Below are 14,730 nucleotides of genomic sequence, written 5' to 3' on the forward strand. Positions count from 1 at the left end.
TGATCTCTTAATTTTTCTGTTTCCTTGGCAGAGTTTTCTGGAGCTTGTGCCCCCCACCTCCGGCAGATTTGCCATTTTTTTCAGTTTGTTTGTTTAGTAAGTGTCTGTTCCCGAAGAGCGCTTTGCCTTTCAAGTTTGGGGACTGATCTCTTAATTTTTCTGTTTCCTTGGCAGAGTTTTCTGGAGCTTGTGCCCCCCCACCCCCCAGCAGATTCGCCATTGTTTTTTTTGTTTGTGTGTTTGGTAAGTGTCTGTTCCTGAAGTGTGCTGTGGCCATTAAAGTTCTGCAACTGACCTTGTTTTGACTGTTTCCTTTGCAGATTTTGGCCAAGTTCCCCATTGCTGCTGCTGCTAACACTCACCCAGACTACCTGTCCACCTGGTCCTCCCATGGCACCCCAAAGAGTTGGAAGTAGGGGGGGGGTAGAGGGAGGCAGGGTGTCCACTGGGGTTAGAGTGGCCAGGGCGGCCCAGGTGGGCATGTTGTTTGGCTCTGGTGTGAGGGAGGCTCCAGTTGTTGTCAGAAGGGTGCTGGATTCTCCCAGAGAGGCGGAAGCTGAGGGTGGTGGTTCTCCACCACCTGGGCACGCTGCTTCTCCTCCTGGAGAGGGTACTTCTGGGAGAGGCAGCGTGTCCACTGGCCTCCAGCTTCCCAATTTCTCTCTCCTAGAGAACCGGGTCCTAGTCCTCGAGTATATTTGCCATTTTGATAGAATCGCAGAAACCAGGGCCCAGATGACATTACAAACTGAAAGGCAATGCCTGTGGGGCGTTCCATCAAGAACATGAGTAAGCGTGTGCAGGCCATCAGCAGTGCCATCAGAAGGAAGTGGGGTCAACAGGGGCATGTGACCAGTCAGGGCCCGGATCCTGCCTACATGTCGCATCTGCAAGAATATCAGCAGCAATTTCTGTCAGTAATTGGGATGGACACGATCTTAGGAGTAAGATCTCGTGGGGATACCGATGACTGGCAGAGTGGTAAGTAACTAACTTTAGGACATTACTTTGTGTGCGTTTTTCTAAAATGTGTAACCAGTATCCTATCTGAGAATTTTGTTGACATTTAAACTCGGCCTGCAAATTTTCTATTTTGTTTCTGTCCTCTCCAGCAGGAGCAGAAATGAGGATGATGGCACCCACGCTGAGGAAAGGATGTTGTTCCCTCCTGGTAAGTCAAAAATAGGAATGTGCCAAGCAATGTGTAAGACTGTTATCTCCTCTACAAACGTTAACTCATTTGGCAATGTTCTATTCACAGCACAACATCAGCAGGAGGAGGAGCGGGACCAACCACTGTAGCAAGACCTGGAGGATGGTTTTCCTATGTATTGCTAATGTGGTGTTGAGAAATCTTTGTATGACTCTTAAGCAATTACCATTTTTTTCAGAGTGTTGCCCTAAATATGTGTGGCCAAAAAAGAGAAGATGCTTTGATTTTGTAAGGCCAGGGTCTAATCTTCAGTCACTTCTAAGCATTATGTAGCAATACTAACACATCTGCTTCCTTGCTGGCCATTAGTCATTAATGGGTCCCCTGCTTTAGATTCATACCATGCCTTTTTAGACACACAACTCTGTTCTTTTGGAGTGTGTTAGTAAGTGTCATATGTGCTCTGCAAAACAGGAGGAAACCCATTTGGAATGTTCAGGCCCAGTTCTTGATCCATTAAACCATGAAATGTTTAATAAAAATGGCAGATAATCCTTACAGCCTAATGTTTGGTCCTAATCAATGAGTTGGCCTTTTTTGTAGAACATCTGGCACCTCATGAAGGAGCAGCTTGAGCTGGAGCTGGCGAGGGTTCTTCATCCAATGCTGGGGTATGTGATCTGACTTAACAAGGTGGACATTTCCAAAGAAAATGTTAGTGATGTTGTTTTGATGTGGCCTACATTCTATGCTTTTTAATTTGCGCAGGGACATTCAGGCACAGCACCAGAAAATCCACCTGACCTGATGAAGCACGTCCGTTAAGAATTTTCACTTTTCTATGGCCCAAAAAGGTTCCTACATTTAGAGACCAATTACATTCCTGGCCAGGATTTGGAAAGGCAAACTTGATGTGTGCCTAGGCTTTTTGTGGGGTGGAGCATTGCTTAGTCAGGATTTTCTATTAGTTTGGTGCATGTTCCACGTATGTGGTGTAGTAGGCCACTTTTTCGAAATCACAAGAATGAAGCTAGCAGTCTAGGGCAAGATTTGAACTGTTTGATGTCCAAACTGTTCAGCCATTGTAATGTTTGAAACAATGATCTAATGGAAAGTCGTTATCTTAAGTGTTCCTAGCCTGCCTACTTGACTATGAGCAAGCGCTTGTTGGAAGTCTATCCACCTGTCCTACTGAATGCTTGTGGTGTTTCTAATGTGAAACTATTTTTGGAGTACCTTCTAATTGTGTTTTTTTTTTTTGTCTTTTAGCCAGCATTGGATGCAGCTGGATTGGCACCTCTCCCTCCTCGTCAGAACCCACTGATCAATCTTGGTGAGAGGCTGGTTGCCCAGATAGAAAGATTTACTGAGAAAAGGAGGCCTTCTGAACCAAGTGATTTAGAAAGTTTACTGGGGCTCACACAGCAATCTGTGCAGAGGTTGACGACGAACCCAGAAATCTTGCGGCAGATTCAACATGATATGCATCAAACGCTTCAAACCATGGCCAAAAACCAGCATGCAGATATGATGTATCTGGGGAATCAACTGCTGGCCATACGTCAACTGTTGGAACAGCAAAATGCAACATTGCCGCAAGCCTCACAACCCACGAGCAGTGGTTGTTTGAGGCCAACGACAATGTTGCCACACACTGGGCAGCCAGCTGGGGAGGTGCTGAATCCACACCTAGCCACTCTCAACACTTCCCAGCCCCCTATCAATATTGCCCCCCCAAACCAGGAAGACTCCTTTTCCATCTTCTCCTCATACCCCCAACACACATCTGGCCCTTCCTCAGATTCCACACTTCCCCTTCAAAACACTCCCAATATCCCAACCCCTACTGTTCCCCTCCCTACCACACCCTACCCAAACTTCTGGCCCCCCTTTCCACACATCATGTACACCCCAGCAGGACCCTCCACAAGCTCCCTCACACCACACCTCTTTGGAAGTCACTCTTCAGGCCCCCCTCCCAAGCCCTCCTTCCAAACCCACTTTGTCCAGGCCCCCCCTCCCCAGCTCTCCTTCCAAACAACTTTGTCCAGGCCTCCACTCCCCAACCCTTCTTCCACCCCATATCTTGTTTATAGAGCATATATACATTTTCTGCCCAATTCAGGGCAGGTATGCATGCACTATGGAATGAACATCTACAGAGGCACACTAGCTTGTCCCAGCACTCCCATCACACCCTCCCACCTCACCTCCAGTGACCAGAACACCGACATGTGGATGAGCATGGACATACAAGTGCTGTGTTGAGCAGATAGACTAAGCGCAACATTTGATCTCCACCTTGTTTTGACCTTGCACCAAACTAGCCTTTTCTCTAAATGCTAGTCCTTCCAAGAGCACCTTGCAATTTATTGGACTTCTTGATTCTGGCTCAACAACATAGACCTGACATGGTGGCAGAACTAGTAATACAGCTGGGCCACATGCTGCATACCCAATTTTTAAGCAAGTTGTTACTCCCACTTGGGGCAGGAAGTGCAACTTCACTTCTCACAACTACATAGAGTTCCCTGTCACCAATTTTGAGCTAATTAGAAAATCACCAAGGTTTCTCAAGTCTTTGTTCTAACTGAGAATGAACTATCATTCCAAACCCAAAGATCACAAGCATTTCGATTATTTGCAGATGCCAAGTATTTCCCTTCCAACTTGGTGTTTCTAACCTCAACAGAACAAGCTTCAAGAGGATCCCACCCCTCCAACCAAAAAAAAAAAAAAAAGCAAGTCAGCAGCTGCAACTACTGTAGCTGTGGAGTTTGACTATTGGGGCATGCATCTGTCCAGGCATTCAGTGTTATCTTTGGCTGAGCCCATTTTGGATGACACTCCTTTTCTTTGGCTGTCATCTTGGCTAAGGGCAGCTGGGCAGGAAGCCTGTTGTCTTCATAGACAGATTCCTACTACACTTAGTGAATGGTCTGGCTCTGCTGTTAAGCTGGGGGGGCAGGGGCTTGACTGTCTATCTGCCTCATTTTGTATCTGACACACATATTTCTCCTGTCTGCTATATGTTACAAAAATATTACGTGTAATTGTGTGGCTCAAACCGGAATTTGGAACCCAACATTATGATGTAATCAAGCTTGCCCCCTGCAGCTAGAGATATCACAGTCTTTCAAACGCTTACAAGGCTAGAAAATCTTGTCACACTGCAGTGAGCTAGATTGGCTAACTAGCAATAACACACAAACTAGTAACTTGTTTTTAAAAAACTTTATACCTGTACAAAATGTAAAACCTTTGTGAAAAAAGCAAAACATAAAAGAGATCATAAATAACCAAAAAAAAGGTTTTCACAAAAAACGAATCATTAAACCAGTCAAAAAGTAATGGCTGGTGAGCAGCAGGACCAACCCCCTGTTGTCTTTCCAAAAATTGGACTTTTTGAATTGTCCATCTTAGCAGGCTTCGGATGTCAGCCAGCGGCGGGTCTGTCAGCACTGTGGAGAAAAAGAGACAAGATAAATACCTGGAGGCAAAACTGAAACAAAGCTGAAACAAAGGAATCCCAAAACAACTACATCAAAAATTGGGCGCTGAAGCATATTTGCCCTGTTTTGCATACATTCTTTCTCAAACATGATAGATTGCTGGTCTACAAAGTCTGCATCAAATGGTTAATCCATCAAATCCTTAATGCACGTGTAAGGTGAATCCCTTGGCCAACAAGATGATATTTAGTTCAATCTCCATGGATATCTCTACATTTGTAATACTGTTCAGCTCCATCCACACAGGATGGAACCAAACATTGGTCAAAATTCCCATGGACACATTCCTAAACCTTGTGGACAGCCTTCCCAGAAGCGTTGAAGCTGTTTTAAGTGCAAAGTATGGGCCAACTCAATATTGAACCCTACTGGCTAAGACTGGTATGCCTTTAAAGTTCATGTGCATGTCAAGACATTTGGCAAGATAGTGGATCGTTCAGGATGGTGGTGGAATCCTCTTCCACATAAATACTACATTTCTATATAATTTGTGTAGTACATTAGTCAGGTTTAACAACAGAGGGAAAACAGACAACTTCTCTACAACTCCAGTGCTGCAAAGCAGAAGGGCTAACCAGTTAGCCACTGCACTTTGACATGTGTGGGACCTCCATCTCTGTGGTGTTCAAAATCCCTATGTCCATGGGGTGCAAAAAGTTACTCAAACAGATGTACCCTGCAAGTCCTTAGTGCCATTGAACAACCATCTGGGTCCAAGGCTGGGTATGGCTGATTACTGTCAGCATGCTACTATAAGAACATCTCTAATTGTGGGACTTTTCAACAGGTAAGAAGCTGCAATTGGTGCTGGTGTGGAACTCACAATGCTGCTTCTTGTCCTTCCCCATGAAAACATATGGCAAGATTTGCAATGGTGTTGGAACCCTCCTACACCTAAATACTACATTTCTTTAGGCATTTACCTATAAGTGGTGGAATTCCATCAGTCAGGAGTTAGGTTTCGGGCTTCATATTGTGATATTTGGTGTTTATTGGTGTGTGAGTAAAGAATAGTGCTGTTACCCTCTGAATTTGGGTAATGACATTTTGATTTGGATTTATGATGTTGGTACACATAAGACATTTTTGAGATGAAAATGATGATTATTTTGAAATACTAAACAATACACAAAATTGATACTCATTTTAAATTTGCATCAGCAATGGTATTGTGTGTAGTTTGTGAAAACCTCTGTGGGAGTTTGGGTTTAGATTTATGTGAGATGGAGAGAAATAAGTGCATTATCTACCATTTACTTATCTGAAGTCAAACAGCCAAGTCTCTGAGCATGCTCAGTTTAACCAGAGATATATCACAAATGGCAAAGTGGCTGAGCTTCGGGAGAATCAGAAGATTCCTGCTGCTACTTTTCACACTGGCCTAAATGTACCCTATTTTTTCTTACTACACTCATTCAATTGTATTACTTCGCCTTTGGACCCCCAAAGCCAGAGAGCACAAAGCATATTTGTAAAACACAGTTATGTTTTATACACTGCATGTGCAGTTTTTCCTGTTTTATTTTTTCAAGCAGCAGTGCATAGTGCTGCTTTATCCAGTTCTGGACCGGAAGGATTTGCCCCCTTAATGAGCAAGCTATTTCTTGCGATTCGGCACTGCGTTTCTTTAACTGACAATTGCGTGGTGGTGCAACGCTGTTCCAAAAAAAAATTGATGTCTTTTTTTTCCAGCGAACCGATGTGCCAGTACGGTCACGGACCCCCCCGCGCGTGTGACCAGCGGACCCGCGCGGTCACGGACCCCCCCGCGCGTGTGACCAGCGGACCCGATGTCCGCCGGTCACTCGGCGATCGGCGGGGGAGAGGGAGAATGTCAGGCAGCTTGTGTAAACAAGCCACCTGTCATTCTCCTCGCTGTAAAGACACTGATCACATGGATCTACTATGTAGATCCGTTGATCAGTGTCCTTACAGCTCAAGCCACAGCCAATCACAGTAGAAAGCACGCCCCTAGGGACACACACAGCCCCTCCCTCCCAAATAAAGTTAACCCCTTCACTACCAGTGTATTTTTACAGTAACAGTGCATATGTATAGCACTGATTACTGTAGAAATGTCACTGGTAACCCCAAAAGTGTCAAAAATGTCAGTCAAGGGTCCGATCTGTCCGCCGCAATGTCGCAGTACCGCAAAAAAAATCGCAGATCGCCGCCATTACGCGTTAAAAAAAAAACAACAAAAATGACAAAAATCTTTCCCTTTGTTAGTAAACGCGATAACTTTTGCGCAAACCAATAAAAATACGCTTTTTGCGATTTTTTTTACCAAACATAGGTAGGATAAAACAAATTGGCTGAAAATGTTAAAAAATTTTGATTTTTACATTTTTTTTTGGGGGAATTTCGTATAAAAAAATGTGAAAAATATTGCTATTTTTGCAAAATTGTCGCTCTTTTTTTGTTTATAGCGCGTGATCAAAAAATCGCACAGGCGATCAAATACCACCAAAAGAAAGCTCTGTTTGTGGGAAAAAAAGGACGTCAAATTCGTTTAGGTACAGCGTCGCACGACCGCGCAATTGTCCGTTAAAGTCACGCAGCGCCGAATCGCAAAATACCCCCTGGTCTTTTAGCAGGAAAATCCTCCGGGGCTTAAGTGGTTAAAGTCACTGATCATAATAGTTTCATATACAGAAGGAGCTGTCATCGTTCTAAAAGCCTATTCGCTCCTATAAGGATAAATTGTCATTTAAATAAAGATTATAAATATTAGAGTAATATATTAATTAAGAGAAGTCTTCATGCACACAGGGCGCTCAAAGTACTCTCTTTGGAAGTCAGAATTGCTGGCAGGAAAACACGGCTGTAAAAAATGCGCTTTTAACCACGTTTTGCAAGCGCATTTATGCGCGGCAGTGCTTATAAGCCTTCTTTGCAGAAATTACACCTAGAACACTTCCAAGTCTTTAGCAGGGAGCTGTCTGTTTTAACTGGCTGCATTCACTATGGATCCAGTCCTGAAGACTATTGAAGAAATACCTGTGATTCTGTTGCATAGGATCATAAAACATAGAGAATTGCATGAGGGGATCAGAGTTCATTGGTACTGGACTCATCTGTTGATGGACCAACACATATCTTCAGGATATTTCAGAAGCTTATACATTTAACTGCGGAATTATGCAAAGATTTTACACTTTGCAAGGATGTCTGTATACACATTTGATGATCTTCTGTAGAGGCTGCAATCCCATCTAACTCGAATGGTCACCCAGATGAGGATGAGCGTGTCTCCGGAGGAACGTCTCCTGGTGAAACTCAGGTATGTAATTATGTCAAAGTCCCATTTATTTATTATTATTATGTAAGTCTCATGTATTTATATTAAAAAAGATGTGTCAAATTTGTTTTTAATTTTTATTTTAGAATTTTTTTATACACATTTTTTTAAAGAAATGGTTTTCTCATAAAAAGTCTTGCAATTTGTGAAAAATTACATTTTGTAAAATAGGTTTTCTCTTTTTTCACATGACGATTTTTTTTAAAGAACAATGTTTATTATCATTTTCTTTTCTATTGTAGGTTTCTGGCCACAGGACCAAGTCTTTTTCCCTACATCATTATATTCTGATGGGTGTAAGCATGGTGGCAAAAGTGACCCAGAAGACCTGCTTTGCACTGTGGTCGGAGTTTCATAATGACGTGATGCCTCAGCCAATGGAAGAAATGTGAGAACAGGAGGCTAACAAATTTTTGGAAAAGACTCAGTTTCCAAATTGTATAGGAGCCCTGAATTGAAAAAATGTCCAAGTGAAAAAGCCACCTAACTCCGGGTCACGTTGTTTCAATTATAAGAAGTACTTTGCAATCATACTCTTGGGATTGGCAGATGCTAATCTGCGCTTCATATTCGTTGATGTGGGGGTCTATGAGATTCAGGGGGATGCCTGAATATTCTGCGAGTCTGCAATGGTCGACTATACAAAGGACAGATCAGGATTTCTGCAAGAAGGCCGCTCCTGGGCACTACACAGCCTAGTCTTCCACTGGTGATCATAGCCAACTAAGCTTTTGGACTAGCAAAAAACGTACCCCCATAATGGACATGAACTTACTTACAAGCAGAAAATATTTAACTACATGCTAAGCCGTGCCCGATGAGTTGTGAAATGCGAATTTGGTGTATGTACTACAAAGTGGCACATACTCCCTTTTGCCATTTAGCTGGATGTTGAGAACCCTATAAAAGTAGTCGTGACATGATGCATGCTACTCAACTTTTTAACTGACAAAGAGAGAGTCTCCACTGAATCTGCACCTGCAAACCCTGCAGAGGATATTCAATTCTTGGACTTACACTTCACCTCTCGAATTATGAGTATCATATCATAATTCGTTTTTTTTTTTTTTGTTTCACCTGATGGTAGTTTGGCCTGGCCTAAGTTTTCTTGATACTAGTTACCATGAATGTTCCCAGTAATTAATAAAATAACATTGTTTTTTCATTTAAATTAAGTCATTGAAATTATCTTTTTTTTTTTTTTTTTCAAGCAGCAATATTTTCTTTTTTGGTCCATGTGAGTTAAGTGGTCATTATGCCAGACACTTGACCATATTTACAACATACACAAGAGAAATTGTGCCAATTTATGTTGCTGCCAGTCACGTGGTCGTTGTGCAAGGAAATTTCCATGTTTCTGCCAACTTCTTCTGCAGAAGGTAATGCATCCATGGGGAAACCAACCAATTGGAAAAGAAACAGGGATTTTAAAGGTGTTGAATCCTTTTCTCAGAATGAATAGGCAAATACACTTTCTTAAAAAGGCATACATTTTATTACAAATTTCATTAAAAAGTTGTGAGTGGAGTTAAATATCCCCTAAAAACATAAAATAAATTAAGCAAGCCATATTCAGTATTGCAACCCCTGACAAAGAGGCAACTCCCCTGATAAACATAGTCATACACCATACTATTATAGAAATAACATCTCAGCAAATTCAAAATCACATATTCCAGTGTAAGGGAAAGTGAGCGCCTAGTCCCGATTCGGTTCGTGGGGTGCAGTCGAGCATGGTTGATAAGCACTGAAAAACAAACTCAACCAATAGAAACAATGATGATCATTTAGACCATGGTTTGGAGTGCTAATGGCATGGAGCAGAAGTGGTGCCTAGGTGCCAATCCCCAGGGAGTCCCAGATGGTGCCCAGAGGGGGGGGGGGGGGGTCACAGTGGATAATCAATCCCCATTAAATGTAGGGTCTTCGATTGAAATGGGTCGGATTCTGTGGCAAGAGCATTGTGTCCTCTGGAGGAGGAGGTAATGCATCCACGTTGCAAGAAAATGGCAACATTTACCACATACACATGAGAAATTGTGGAAATTTGTGCTGTTGCCAGTTATTTGCCATTTTATAAGGAAATGACCAAGTTTCTGCCAACTTCTTCTGTAAGAGGTAATGCTGCCACATTACCAAAAAATGTCCAAAATTTCCATATATACGCAATAACATTTGTGGCTATTTCTGCTGCTGCCAGTCACATTACCATTTTACAAACAACTTACCCCATTCCCCTTCTATTAATTTTTTTTTTTCAATTTGAAAATTGAAAAAAATGAACACAACACAACAGTATACCTTCAACAAATTACTTTCATTTTAAAAAGTGTAATTAACCACTTAAGGACCGGAAGGTTTTACCCCCTTAATGACCAGGCCCTTTTTTACGATACGGCACTGCTTTACTTTAACTGAGAATTGCACGGTCGTGCGACACTATACATGTTCTCAATGTACTGCTTCTCCCGATCAGCATCAAGGTTCGAAAGCAGCATAAAGGACATAAAAAGTCACATGAAGAGGATTGCGGTCCAGGAACACATCACTATTCCTTCTCTGCTTATTTAAATCTCCAGTCAGCTGTATAATATGTTCTTCGTTTTAGGTTCTATAACTGGTTTTATAGAGTGTTCTAAAAAAAAAGAAAGCAGATAGATAGATAGATAGATAGATAGATAGATAGATAGATAGATAGATAGATAGATAGATAGATAGATAGATAGATAGATAGATAGATAGATACCTGCTGACATGGCATATCCGTGCTCCACTTTACTTCCCTCTGATCCTCTTCCTCATCTGCCTTCTTTTCCTCTGGCTGATCTTCTAGCCAGTTAAATGTGGTTCTATAAAGATTATGCATAAATTTGATGAATAAATATTACAAAAAAAAAATTATTTTAATTTTAGAAAAAAAAAAATCACAAAATTTCCTTAAAATGTAAAAAGGGGATTTTTTTAATGAAAAATTGTTAAAAATATAAAAGCAAAAAAATACATTATTACCTTATACCACCCCCACCCTTACCACCACCCCCCCCCCTAAAAAACAAAAAAAATACTTACTCTCTCGACTCGATGGAGCGTTTTAGTAATGCAAGCTCCCCGAATAAGGGATGCCACCTCATTAGTCTGTATATCATTAACTGAAAAAAAAAGGGTACATAAGCATAATCAAAAATATATTAAAAACATTATATATATAAATATGCAAATATTATAAATATGCAGACATGCACTTACTTTGATCTTTCCTCAGCCTATGACTCATTCTCCCACAGTCTTCAGTAAGGCTGTGGGCGATATCATTAGTTGTTTTTTTTTTTAATACATAGCCCCAGTGTTGAGGGTGAGGCAGGTCCCAAATTTCTGCGTGCAATTGAACAGTTGCAATGAGCTGAGACTAGGACACATCCTTTGCCATTTTTCAGAAAACTCTCTCTCCAGCAGAACAATGAACATTGGTGTGCAGCAGAAAAGGGGAGGTGTGCTGCCCAAGAGGGAAGGAGGGATGGTCAGTGGAAGTTTCCTGTATACACAGGATTTCCTTTATTATTTGCTACATCATGTTTTCTGCACTGTAACGTAAAAATGCTGAACGCTGCTAAACACACGTTTAAATGTGTAAAACCATGTTTACACATGTTTAGCAGCCTTCAGCAATTTTTTGTGGTCAAAATTCCCTCTTTTGAACACGATTGTGTAGTGTTCAGAAAACATCCTCTAAACTCATTTACTACTAAACTGCTAAAAACATCAGTGTGTGCATGGACACATAGGATTACAAAAAGGGGAGTTCAAAGGCAGGAAAAAAAAAAACATCCAAACACACAAAAATTTGAGTTTAACAGCAGCAGTGTGCATGAGACCTAAGTGCAGTGGCGTAGCGTGGGGGGTGCAGGGGGGGCCGGCCGCACCGGGCGCAACATCTTGGGGGGCGCATCCGCAGTGTCACTTTGTCTGTCTGACTCTGAAATACACAGTTCACACACTGTCTGCGGCTGCCTCCATCTATGGCTGAAAATGGCGGGTCGGGGCAGGGCTGGACTGTGCCTCACCTGTCCATTGGTGTAGGGTGGGGTGGCGTTGCAAGCCAAGCTTCGCCTATGCCGCCTCACGCTGGTCATTCTGCATTGAAAGGGGGCACGCTGGTCACTGTGCATTGAAAGGGGGCACGCTGGTTTCTCTGCATTGAAAGGGGGCACGCTGGTCACTCTGCATTGAAAGGGGGCACACTCTACCTTGATTACTGAAGGCCCCTTTCACACTTTTGTGACCTCAAAGTCGGTTTAGGGGGCGCAAATTACTTGCCTTGCCCCAGGTGCTGACAACCCACGCTACGCCACTGCCTAAGTGTATGATTTTTCTAGTTTTAAATAGAGTAGAGAAGGAATAGAACTACTGTGGGTCTTTTAACTACAATCCGGGGCTCCGTTAGAGAGCTATACCCTCAGTTCCTGCTCTCAGAATTCCAACTGGGATAAACGCAGGAGAAGAAAAGGAATCTCAGTAGGAAACAGCAAGCTTTGATCTTTTGAATGAATGATAATTGCCTAATTTTTAAACCTGCTGATCAGGAGGACACTATGGTTTTCACAAACTGAGGCTCTTCTGTTGGACCCCTTTACATTAGAAGTTGGATACTGATCCAGCTTTTGACATTCAAAGGCAAAAAAGACATATACTGTAATTCAACACGAGGATGCCTTGCTCGCCCTCAATTGGGCTTTTAGCAAGAGAACCGACCTCCCGAACCCCCAAAAGAGGTTTATTAGGCACGCATTGGAATTTTGTTTGTCACATAATTATTTTTGGTTCAACGGTGTGTTTTATAATCAGAAACGAGGCGTGGCTATGGGTGCCAAGTTTGCCCCTAGCCTAGCCAAACTCTTAATGGGGGAGTGGGAGGATCGGTTCATTTATGCCCTTCGCAGGGACGAGTTGAAAATGTACAGGAGGTACATAGATGACTTGTTCTTTGTGTGGGAAGGCTCGGAATGTGCGTTGAAGGATTTTGCGGACTCATTGAATTCCAATAGAAACAATATTAAATTGGAATTCAATTGGAGTCGCGAATCTATCCATTATCTTGATGTGGAGGTCATGTTGCGGAATGGTCGTCTAGAGACGAAGGTTTAATTTCAACCTACAGATCGCAATGGCTACCTCCCAATCCAGAGTAGCCATCACCATCAGTGGCTAAAAAACATTCCGAAGGGGCAACTCCTAAGAGTCAGGAGGAATTGTACCATGGATATGGATTTTATGGCCCAGTCCCTGGTCATTAACTACCTGCCATCCGCGCTACAGCCTATATACGGCTGCAGCGCGGACTTGAATTTTCGGGAGGCCGTTTTTAAACGGCCTCCCAGAAAGACTCTCCCCGCGCGCTCCCGCGAGCGCGCATCGGGGAGAATCTGTGTCGGCTGTGTCCCTTGGACACAGCCGATCACAGATTGTGGTGACTGGCCAATCACAGCGGCCATTCACCACATGATCAAGCCGTTCAATGAGAGATGATCTCATATGTAAACATATGAGATCATCTCTCATCGCCGGCGCTCCTTCCTCACACGGAGCCTGCAGTGTGAGGAAGGAAGGAGAGCCTCACAGCGCCAGGGACACACAGCAATGTAATCAGGGCACTGATCACCAGTGCCCTGATTACTAAAGGTAAAAAAAATACACAAATTGCCCCCCCATCAGTGCCCACAGTGTCCGCCATCAGTGCCCCCCATCAATGCCCACAATCAGTGCCCATAGTGCTGCCAGTCAGTGCCCATCAGTGCCTGCTCATCTAGGCACTGATGAGCACTGACTGGCAGCACTATGGGCACTGAGTGTGGGCACTGATGGTGCTGCCCATCAGTGCTCATCAGTGCCACCCATCAGTGTCCATCAGTGCCACCCGTCAGTGTCCATCAGTGCCATCCGCCAGTGCCCATCAGTGCCGCCTATCAGTGCCCATCAGTGCCGCCCGTCAGTGCCGCCTCTCAGTGCCCAGCAGTGCCACCTCTCAGTGCCACCTCTCAGTGCCCAGCAGTGCTGCCTATCAGTGCTCATCAGTGCCGCCTATCAGTGCCGCCTATCAATGCCGCCTATCAGTGCTCATCAGTGCGGCATATTAGTGCCTCCTCATCAGTGCCCATAAGTGCCACCTCATCAGTGCCCATCAGTGCAGCCTATCAGTGCCCATCAGTGCCGCCTCTTCAGTGCACATCAGTGAAGGAGAAAAATGTATTTTCAAAATTTACTCGCAGAAAATAAGAAAAACTTTTTTTTTTTCAAAATTTTCTGTCTTTATTCTTTTTTTTTGTAAAAAATAAAAAACCCAGAGATGATTAAATACCACCAAAAGAAAGCTGTATTTGTGTGAAAAAAATGATAAAAATTTCATATGGGTACAGTGTAGCATGACCGCGCAATTGTCAGTCAAAGTGTGACAGCACTGAAAGCTGAAAATTGGCCTGGATGGGAAGGGTGTTTAAGTGCACAGTAGGCAAGTGGTTAAACAACGGTTTTTGGAAAAGGGTTATGATGGCCAATTGCTTGACAAGAACATATCAGAAGTGGCCAGACTCTCACAGGAAGAGTGTTTGGTCGATTGTAGGCGGATATCTGATAATAAGCATGAGTGGAGCTTTTTGACCCAGTACAATGCTCAATTCAGAGAGATTGAGGAGATTATTAAAAGACATTGGGGAGTCTTGTGTCTGGATACAATTTTAGGTAATAATCTACTACCATCACCCACCTTTATT

The sequence above is a fragment of the Pelophylax lessonae genome, assembly GCF_965119305.1.
Source record: "Pelophylax lessonae genome assembly, chromosome: 6".
NCBI classification, from domain to species: Eukaryota; Metazoa; Chordata; class Amphibia; order Anura; family Ranidae; genus Pelophylax; species Pelophylax lessonae.